Source organism: Mesocricetus auratus, unplaced genomic scaffold (assembly GCF_017639785.1).
Source record: "Mesocricetus auratus isolate SY011 unplaced genomic scaffold, BCM_Maur_2.0 Super-Scaffold_100018, whole genome shotgun sequence".
Lineage (NCBI taxonomy): Eukaryota > Metazoa > Chordata > Mammalia > Rodentia > Cricetidae > Mesocricetus > Mesocricetus auratus.
In genome coordinates, this window is record NW_024429199.1 from 41,928,170 (window position 1) to 41,938,870 (window position 10,701).

Sequence of the window (10,701 nt, forward strand, 5' to 3'; positions counted from 1 at the left end):
GGGACAAACCTCCTGATAGGCCGTCAGTCCCACATGGTCAGCCCTCATGAGATACAAGCACATATGAGCAACCCTGAATGGACAGTAGGTAAGAGTGAGGGGAACAATAATAATTAAAGAAGAGGTCATGAAATTAAGAGGAAGTAGTGAAGGGTCATGGATTTGAGAGAGAGTACAGTGATCATGGAAGAATTGGGGGACTAGGGAGAGATGGAAATGGTGTAAATATAGTGCATAAGTATGATGTATTTGTATTTCTCAACAGAAAAAATGGCTTCGCTTTCTTCAAAAAGAAAATATATATAAAAAGTCTTCTCTCTCCATTTAGACTCCACGTCCCTGAGAAAAGAGCAAGCAAGTGTTTGTCCTTGTGTAGCCTGTATTTAGCGTAAACAGCCTCAGAAATCAAGGCTGACAGAATTTTTGTAGGTGTTGAAGAGTAGCAGGGGCAGGAAGAATGAGCTAAAGAAAAATTTACCAAGTAGCTAGGTTATTTCACTTATATTTATTAAACAAATGGGTTTAGTACTTACTATAAAATAAAAATCTCATAAAAGCTAGTTGTCTCAGTCGTTTTCTGTTGCTATAACTAAACACCTGAGACCAAGTAATTTATAAAGAAGAGAAATCTATTTAGCTACCAGTGCTGGAGGCAGGAAGTCCAAAACTAGACAACCACACTGCTCAGTTTCTAGTAGGTGCTCTCTTGCTGGATCATACTGTGGTAGAGAGTGTTCCATGGCAGCAAAGAGCAGGTGTGTGTCACAGCACAGCCACCCTCAGTAACTCATAAAGCCACAAGTCAGCTCCCAAGGTTCCACTGTTCAAGACCATTAGCGTAAGACTTTGGTTATTTAGTTTCTAACACACAAAATTTGGAAAGCACGGTCCATGCACAGCCCGTGTTATGCATTTATTTTTTATCACCTCTCACAGTGCCGTGGGTGAGCTCAACTGGGTAGCTCTGGTTTGGGATCTTTCGTGGGCCTGCAATCAGGCAGCAGCTAATTAAACAGGATGGAACAACACAGATGGGCATCTCTCAAGGCTGATAAGGTTGATGTTATCTCCTGGCTAGTGGAATACTGCTGGAAGCAATCTGCATGATATCAACCTGCCCACCTACAAATGATCTCACCGAGACACAATTCCTCAGACTTGAAGATTACAGCCAGGTCCCGAGAGGAAATGTCTCAAGAGCCAGCATTCCAAGAAATTCAGGGAGAGGCAGCAAGATGCTTATGGCCTACAACTTCAAATGCACCCCATATTCAAAGAAAGACTTCATAAAATATGAATAAGGAGGGGGATGCTGAAGAGATGGACCTATGGTCAAGTGTACTTGTTGCTCTTGCAGAGAACCAGAGTTCAATTCCCAGTACCCATAAGGAAGCTCGCAAGGGTCTGGAACTGTAGTCCCAGGGCATCTGACAACCCCACCATGGGCATCAGCCTGGGGAATAACCCTTGTCTAAACTGTGTGAATACAGGCTGTGACTGGCTTAATAAAGAAGCTGACTGGCCAATAGCTGGACAGGATAAGGTTAGACAGAAAAGCCAAACTGAGAATGCTGGGAGGAAAAAGTGTGGACTCAGGGGAGTTATCAGCAGACTTAAGGGGAAGAAAGATGGGCAAAGATGAGAGAAGGCACTAAGCCACGTGACAAAATTGTAAATGTAATAGTTTGCTAGTAACAAGCCTGAGCTATTGGCCCAGACTCTGAATGGTTGAGAGTGGCTGCTGGCACAGGGAAACTCTGCCTACACACATATGTATAGACATGCATGCAGACAAAACACCCATGCACATAAGATAATAAATAAATCTAAATAATGTAAACAGATTCTGTTTTGAAAGAGTGTGATTCAGGAAGGCATGGCTCCTGGGAGGCAGAAATCTTTGAAAAACAAAAGAAATATATGATGAATAGATAGATAGATACATAGATAGACAGACAGACAGATAGATGATAGATGGATATAGCTAGATGAGAGATGGATAGATGATAAATAGATAGAGATGCATACATGTTATATAGGGCACAGAATACATTATTATTTATATATTACATACATTATTTCATCACATAAATGAGTCTGGGTGTAAGTATAATTTCCCATTTTACCAACAAGGCACCTGAGCTTCAGAGACCTTAAGTCAGTGGTCTAAGATTACCAAGCAACCCCTTCCCTCTCTGAAATGCAGTCTAGGTACCATCTGCTTATAAACTCAAAACTGTCCATCAGCTAGCTCTACTTCTAACATGGAAAATTCTGTTCAGAAAGGCAGATGTAGCCTCTGCTTTCAAAGCTCAGTATTCGGTCAAGGGACAGGAGACATCTCAGGATGGCAAAGTGTTTTCTGTGCTAGCCTAACAACCTGAGTTCCCAGTTCAGATCCCTGGAATACGGAGTTCCGATTCGTAGAATTGAAAAGCCAGATGCTGTAGCCCAAGACTGTAATCCTAGTACTCCGATGGTCAGGTGGGAAACAGAAGAATCTCCCAGAAAGCTTGTGGGCCATTTAGCCTGGTGTAGGCAGCATAGAGCCAAAGACCAAGAGAGATCCTGCCTTAAAAAGTTGCCTCTGCATTGATGTCATGGTATGTTCATACTATCACACACAAACACGTGCATCCTGCACACACACATAGTACAAGCACGCATAAACACAAAGAAATGTGAAAGAGTTGCTAAGAAACCTTTTTTTTAACAGATCATATTATGTAATTCTACCATGGAGGTACACACCAGAAATAAGAAGGCCACCGGTATCATCCAACCTTGGCTACATAGTGAGTTCAGGATCAGCCTCAGCTACATGAGACCCTGTTTAAAAAGACAAAACAATGAATTATGGTATGAATTATGGCAAACAACAAAACTCCAATTTTGATGAATCCTCTTTACCAAAGCTATAGAAATTAAGTGCAGTTAGCGTGCTGGCTCCTAAATCTACAGCTTCTATCAGGGAGTCAACCAATCTTCTCTTTGTCTTTCTGTCCTCTGTATTTATTTGTTTATTTATTATCTTTCTTTTTAGACATGACCTTACTATATAACACAGGCTGACCTCAAATTTGCAACCCCCTTCCTAACTACACGTCATCTCTGTGCCGCCACACCCTGCTATACAGACTAAACAATACGGCACAGCATGACACTTGGGATGTGTGAGGTATACAAACTGGAGATGATTTAAAACAGGGGTGTCCAACCTTTTGACATTTCGTCATGGCATTGTCAACAACAAATGTGTTGAGCTACATCCTTAGATACCACAGGACACATTTATCCATGGGCCACCAATTAGATGGACCTGAAAAATACAGAGTAATATTCTTGGATGATATGAAAATATATACCACATTGCATAAGAGACTGAAACATAAAGGGAGTTTGGTCTGGGGAGGTGCTGAACCGACAGGCAACTTTGTTGGGAAGAGCCGAGGGGAATCACATTGGAATTGCTTCTTGATCTGTGTGTATGTCCTTTAGAGCTAGAAAAGGAATATTAAGAGTAAGAACGAGGGAGGAGAGTGAAGAGTGAGGACTACCATCCAAGAGGCCAGGAAGGAGCTGCAGAAACCCTCCTGAGGGAGAAGCTCCCCCACATTGTTCCCAAGATGTTTCTGTCCTCTGAGGGGAAGGGATTGTCTTTGTTGAACACGTAAAAATTTAAATACTATTGATTCTCTTCTAATAGACCAGGCAGACAGGAGTGAGAGTGTGTGGGTGGGTGTGAGTGGGTGTGAGATTGGCTTTAGAATGCTTTTCCTTTTCCTCTATAGTAGGTAGAGGGCCATAAAAACCTTCAACTGTTTTATCACACTGTTGATCACTTTCCCTACCTACCGGGCAATAATTTTCCACTCTGTAAGGCAATCAATATGCTATCTGCCACCGTTGACTCCCCTCTAGTCCCTTCCCCTTCCCCTACAGTTTTAAGATATTTTTAAAATTACAACTTCTTTAAAGTTTCCATTTTAAGCCTTTGGTTTCCTTCAAAGCTGTTAGTTTTCGGCTTAAGGGGAATTGTTTGTTTATTTCTGCTCTCCACTGTAAAAAGCCCCATAGTTTAGTTTAAGGACTCGAGTCACAGTATACCTTATTTGTCCCCTTGTGTCTCCTACTGGAGCCCTAGGTGTTTTGTATAATGCATGAGTGAGCCCCGCTTAGAAATAGAAATGCATTTTCAATAAGTATTTATTATGTTGTTCTGAGCATACAGCTTTAAATTTGCCCGCTGTAGCTTGAAGCATTACACAAACTGCTGGGCTGCTGACTGCGTCTCTGGCAGCAGCACACACAGAAAATAGATTGCTAAGGGTTTTTTTTTTCCCCTCCTCCTCCCCCTCTCCTCTCTTCCCTCTCTCTCTCCCTCGTTTCTTTTTCTTTTTCTCGTTTTCTTTAAGCCAGTCGTGGATATTTTTCTGTACTCTTGTGGCATTTTTAATCAACACGTATTTCCTTCCAAGACCTATGCTCCTCTATTGATTCCCATTAAAATGCTTTTCTTTTCTTTGACCCCCTCTGCTGATCGAATTTCAGATCAGCCACAGGATATGCAACTAACCTTCCGGCACTACTGAACCCAGCCGAGCGAGGGTGATCAAAAGACGTGATGCATTCATTAAACATTCCCCTCGCCCGGGCAGAAGCTCTAATGGAAGCTATCTCTTTGCACGGCAATTTCTTACCCCCCCTTTTTTTTTTTTTTTTTTTTGTCTTTCCTCCACCCTCCAAATGGGGGGGGGGGATGGTTTTTTTTTTTTTTTGCCTTTGATCGCAAGGGAGGGGAGGGGGAGAACATGAGAACAAAAGAGACCTATCTCTCCCCCCCGGGCTGACGTCAGTTCGATTTCACTGACAACTATTCGAGCGTGCGGAGCAGTTGGAAGCGGCCCCGGCCGCCCCCGCCCCCGCCCCCCACACCTTCCACTTTGGGGAGAAAACCAGACTTTGAGCGGCTCCGGAGACGCGCCCTGAAAATGGCCCGCTCGGCAAAGGGCACCCACCCGAGGCTTATTTGTGTGGCACGATCTTTACTGGGGCGGAAAACACGCGGCGGGGGAGGAGCGGGAACGGGCGCAGCCGGGCGGGGAGAGCCTGGAATGTTCCTTCCCGGCCGCGAGCCCGAGGAAAGAGGCCCCGCCCGGACGCCGCGGGTCCGGGCGCGGGCGGCTCCGGGCGGCTCCGGGCGGGGCGCCGGCGCGAGGGTTCCGGCCTGACGGAGCCCGGGGAGCGGGGAGCCCGCGACCCCTCCGGCGCGCGTGCGCAGTGCGGCCCTCTCGCCCCATCCCCCGCCCTATCCCCCGCCCCTTCCCGGCCCGGGCCGCGGAGGCCTCGGCGGCGCCAGTCTCCGCTCCGGGAGCGCGGCGGGCGGCAAAACCCGGGCCGGATGGGGTTGCGGATCGTACGACGTGGCGGCGTGGCCGGTCTGCAGGCCGCACGCACACATGCAGAGGCCCCGCTCCGGCGTCCTCCACCCGGCTGGGGAAGCTGCAGGCTCCCAGTCGGGCCCCGGGGAGGGAAAAGATGGGCAAAAGGGCACAGCCACCTCTGCGGTTGCCGGGACCCGAGGATGCATGAGCCGTTTCTGGAAAAGTCACATTTTCCAGGTTTCGTGAAGGAGTCGCCGCTCCTATTCTAAATCAGGAGGCGGCTGTGCGTCTATTTCAGGGAGAGAGGAAGGTGTGAAAACCAGACCGGACTCCGGGAAACGTGGGCAGTGAGGTTGCACCGCACCCGAGGTCCACTCAGTCCCCTTCTTGACCCCGCAGACCCGGCTGTCTTCGTTAGCTTAGGGCGGGGGCGTGGCTCGGTGTAGAGGTCTGGGGTTCACCCCAGAAGCGGAGCGGACCCCACTCACTTTAATGTAAGGGCCTCGACTTCTCAAAGTGAAAAGACGCGTGAAATAATACTTCCGTTTTTCACCTGGATCCTTGCGTGTACCACTAGCTTTTCCTTAAAGTGGAGGGAATCGAACCCCAAGCCTCCTGCCTGCTATGAAAGCTCTCTGCCAACTGAACTCCATCCCCAACCATTGCCCTGGAGTCAATGAAGTATGTGTGTTTCTAACCGTCCCCGGTGACTGGGGAGGAGTCCCACGGTATGAGTTTCAAGGTTTATTAGTTGGTATCTGCCAGAGGCTCTTCAGTGCTCACCATAAGCACTGAGTAAAGGCTTTTTTGTTCTGTTTTGTTTTCCTGAATGAGTGTTTGTAAGCAAGAAAGAAGTCCTGAGGAGCTTAGAGGAAAGATCTGCTAACTTTAACTAAGGATAGGCAGGGCTTCATGACCTGCTGGGCAGTTGAGCAGCACCTTGGAGACCAGCCACGGATGCCAAGAGAGGCCATTCCATGCTGAGATGACAAGAGCAAAGGAATGAATGTGTGATGGAAACATAGTGATGGAAACGTGTAATACAATAAAGAATATGGACGCATGGAAACCAAGAGAAAGAGACAGCAGAGAGGGCAGTAGGCAGTTGATGGGAATTTCAGGGAAATACCATGGCATGAAAAATGACAAGGAAAACCCCCGACTTGGGAAGTGGGGAGACACTGCATAGCACTATGGAGGCTCTCCCTGAAAAGGGGGGAGAAAGGTAAGAATGGAGTGGGTGTTTTCATTAACTACCTTGGCCATTAGGATCTCCCACGTTGGTGAAGACATGAGTTGATTTAGAGACAGAAGCAGGTTTTAGTTATCTCTGCAAAGACATGAGACTGGAGACAAGACAATTGTCTGCCCTCAGGAATTTTAAATGAGTAGTGGCAGGGTCGAAAAATGGAGAGCAAGAGAATATGTAGTCAAGTCATTAAAAGTATGGTTCAGGGCTTTTGCAGAGGACTCAGGTTCCCAGCACCTGTGTGGCATCTCACAATTGTTAGTAATTCCCGCTTCAGGGAACCAAGCCCTTTCTTTTGGCCTCTGCACCAGGCACATATACATGCATGGGGGCAAAAACTCAGACATGAGATATAAAGCGGTAAATCATCTTAAAATACAGCGCAGAGCTGGAGGCAGATGGCTGATAGTGAAATTCTTACGCTGCAAATATGGGCAACTGAGCCCAATTTGCAGAGCCCACATAAAACTATTTGGTGTGGTAGTATGCATTTCTAATTCCAGCACTGAGGAGATGGAGACAGGTCGATCCCTGGGGCTCCCTGGCCGGCTAACCTAGCCTACTTGGCAAGCTCCAAGAGAATGAGAAGCCTTGTCTCAAAAACCAAAGTGGATGGCCCCTGAGCAATAAGGCCTGCCAGGGCCTGATCGGCTTTGGACTTAACCTTACTGGGCTGAAGGGGAAAGAAGAAACACACACACCTATGCAGGAAAGCAGGGACGGGGAGGTGGTAAGCTGTGGCCGACACCCCCCTGGGTGCCAGGTCATATCAGCTGAGAGTCTGAAGGGCAGCAATCTCAGGCTGCACTCATCTTAGAGGAGAAAACTGCTCCACTCTTCGTGCAAGTGTTGTCAACATCTTTATTTAGACCAGGGAAAGTTCTTACAATTCCCCTGGGTCTGAGGCATTGGTTCTCAACCTGTGGGTCTTGATCCCTTTGGGAGTCACCTATCAGATATTTACAATTCATGACAGTAGCAAAATTACAGTCACAAAGTAGCAACAAAATAATTTTATGGTCAGGGGTCACCACAACACGTGACAATATTAGGGAGGTTGAGATCCACTAACGTAAGGCATTGTGGTCCTTGACATGGACCACAATGCCATTCACTCAGGACATCAACATGCAAGGTTGACCTCCAGCCTCCATACATAGGCATTTGCATATATACCTGCAGGCACCCAGCATCAGCGCCCACATGAGCAGGTACATTAAAACCACAGTTCTTTATTGGGAAAGTATACATGATACATCGTTACTTGAAGGAGCAGGGGGTGGGGGAGTGTATAACAGGTTCGACAAATTTGTAAAGACATACCTAAAATATGAGGTGCTCTCTGAATGGAGGCATTCCCTTTCCCTTTCATCCCTGTAGAACTGGCTGCATCGAGCCTCCATATTTTGAAGCCCAGGGTCCTACCGTTGCAACACGTGTGCTGCCGGTCACATTGGACAGCCTCCTACGGAAAACCAAAGAACACAGTCTCCAGAGTCAAGCTGACCTGAGGGCTGCACAGGCGTCATTCTTCATTCCCTGTGCCATTTGGCTCCAGCAACTACAAGACCTTTCTGGGCTCAAATAACTTCATCTGTGAAATGGAGGGAATAACAGTATCTGCCGACCAGGGCCTTGTGAGGATCAGAAACAATGTCTGTGAAACCCTCAGTGCCTGCTGGCCTGTGAGGTCTCAGGCTGGGAGAGGGAAGCTTCCATGGGAAGCTAAGGGCAGAGGAAAACACTTGTTCTTAGCAGTTTCTTCCTCTGTCGTGGCGGCAGTCCTTGTACCCACAAACGTCCCTCTCTCCTCTCAGACAGTAAAAATGTACTTTTTCACTCTCTGGAGTCATGGGTGGCCATGTAGTAAACCTCGGTCACCGGTGTAGACAACAGTTATGTGTGACTGTCGAGCTTTTGGCTAGGTTCTATTTTTCCATTCGCTACTACAACCACAGTGCTCAGATCACGTCTCCCGGAGTCTGATAGGGGAGAGGGTGCAGAGCCTGCAGTAACCCTTGAGAGAGGTGTAGCACAAGGGGAGAACAAATTTGGATTTCAGGCCACAGGGAAACTTGGGGGCTCTTTGGTTCAGAAGCCTTGTTTAACTAGTCCTGGGAGGAGAAGGGGCCACTTCCCGGTATTGAAACCTTGAGAAAGGTTTTACTCCTCTCGGGCAGCCGTCCCTTCCCCTACAAAATGTGGGTGCAATATGCTCGGTCCCAGGTTTGGAGGAAAAAATGTTTGCATGTTCGCAGTGTTTCGCGTTGTGCCTGGTAACTGGTAGGGACACACAAAGTGACAAGGTCAGTTGTCACCTCACAGTAGCAGCCTCTCTCCCCACCAGCTGAATGAGACCAGCTGTCAGTGCTCACGGTGTCTGCTGCTGCCAGGCCCTTGTCTTTGTGTTTCTGCACGTGTGTGTGTGTGTGCGTGTGTGGGTGTGTGTGTGTGTGTGTGTGTGTGTGTGTGTGTGTGTGTGTGTGTGTGTGTGTGTGTGTGTGTGTGTAGGCCAGAGGAACAACTTCATGAACAATCCTCGGGTACTATTCACCATCTTTTCTGTTGGGACAGAGCCTCTGGCTGGCCTAGAACTCAGCAAGCTGATGTAAGCTGGCTGGCCAGTGCTGAGATGACAGGCTACCATGCCTCACTGGTCAGTTGGTTGGTTTGTTGTTTGTCCCCCACCCAAGTTCTGAAAATCAGACTCAGGTTCTCACGTTTGCAAGGCGAGCACTTGAGCCCTGAGCCATCTCCCCGGCCCAGCCTTTGTGTCTCAGCCATTGCATTTGCTTCCACTGCAGTCACAGGACTGGAGATTTACACAAACAAGAGACAGGAGAGTCTCTGTGGGTAAGAGGTAAGACTCCCACACACGGTGCTGATCTGCATTCTTGGCAGAGGTCGCTATGGGTAAGAGCGCCCCTGCACACAGTGACGATCTCCTCTACCCTTGGCAAAAGTGCCACATGTTCAAGTCCACTTGGCAGCAGAGTCTGTCTCTGTCACCATGGCCGAGAGAGAGACCTCTGAGGAACTAGGAACACCCAAAGGACCCAGGACCACAGACCGTGACTGTGCCCAAAGGAGACTACCGCAGGATAATAACCACCAGTTTCTTCTCATGCAAAACCAGACTTCTGTGGGAACTACAATTGTAGTGCCTGCACTCAAGAGGCAGAGACAAGAGGCTCTCAAGTTTGAAGCTGGCCTTGGCTACATAGTTAAATCATATCTGTAAATAAATAAGCAAATGTTAAAGGAACTTTTTTTTCAATGAAGAATCACTATAATAGAACCAGTGTTCTCACCCACTAGGTCTTAGAAGGGGTCTCTCCCGGGGAGAAAGTAGCTTGTGGGGCTAGGTCACCCCAGTGCTTTCTCTGCCTCCCTGCTTAGAAGGATCACATGGCTGCCCGGCCCGGGAAAAATTTGCTTGTGTTCCTGCAGGGTGGCTCACGGTTCAGACAGAAAACCAGCAGTCTGCTGAGGGAGCTTGGACACCAAGCAAACACCTCTGAGAGTCGGAGTGTGGAGTGGCTCTCTTTCCTGGCTCAGCAGGAGGTATCTGTAGCACCTTCCCAATCTGGAAATGGACAGGAAGGACAGTAGATTCCCGGGCAGTACCAAAGACACCTTGTTGCGTGGATTTCCTCAAGACTGATGATGAACACCAGTCTCAGAGAAAGCCATCTTCACCCCACCCAAGGGAGAGTCACACGATAGTGCAGGGACTGACAGATGTGTGTTTTCACATCAGTGAGGGTCTCCACACAGCTTCTCTGTCCAGCGGATGGACTGTCAACAACATTAACGCTCCATTGCTGGTCCTCCCTAGGCTTCAGGACTGAGGCAGCAGTAACACAGAGGAAGACTGGGGTGTGTGTGGGTGGGTGCTGAGCCTGGCAGTGCCTGTGAAGTGAGGGTCAGTAAGCAGGGGGCTCATATCCACCTGTCTCACAGCCCTTCCATTCCCCACAACCGGCAGACAGCGGCCCCTCCCCCTCCCGACCAGCGTCACTGGACAGGCATTAATGACCTGCTTCCTCTCTGCTCCTGATGCCCATC

At 48.2% G+C, this 10,701-nt stretch overlaps 2 long non-coding RNA genes across 8 annotated transcripts in view; one reads left to right on the forward strand and one right to left on the reverse strand.

Annotated features, from left to right (window-relative positions):
- LOC110340103 overlaps positions 1-5,187 on the reverse strand; it is a 127,891-nt gene extending 122,704 nt beyond the window's left edge. For all 7 annotated transcript variants that reach the window (XR_005869498.1, XR_005869496.1, XR_005869495.1 and 4 more), the window contains exons 1-2: positions 5,019-5,187; positions 2,752-2,829 (exon numbers count right to left, since the gene is read on the reverse strand). This is a non-coding gene — a long non-coding RNA (uncharacterized LOC110340103). The remainder of the gene's footprint in view (positions 1-2,751; positions 2,830-5,018) is intronic.
- Positions 5,188-5,331: 144 nt separating this feature from the next.
- On the forward strand, positions 5,332-9,894 carry LOC121132859. Its single transcript, XR_005869544.1, has 2 exons — positions 5,332-6,609; positions 8,014-9,894. It is a non-coding gene; the product is annotated as an uncharacterized LOC121132859 (long non-coding RNA).
- The last annotated feature ends 807 nt before the right edge of the window (positions 9,895-10,701 follow it).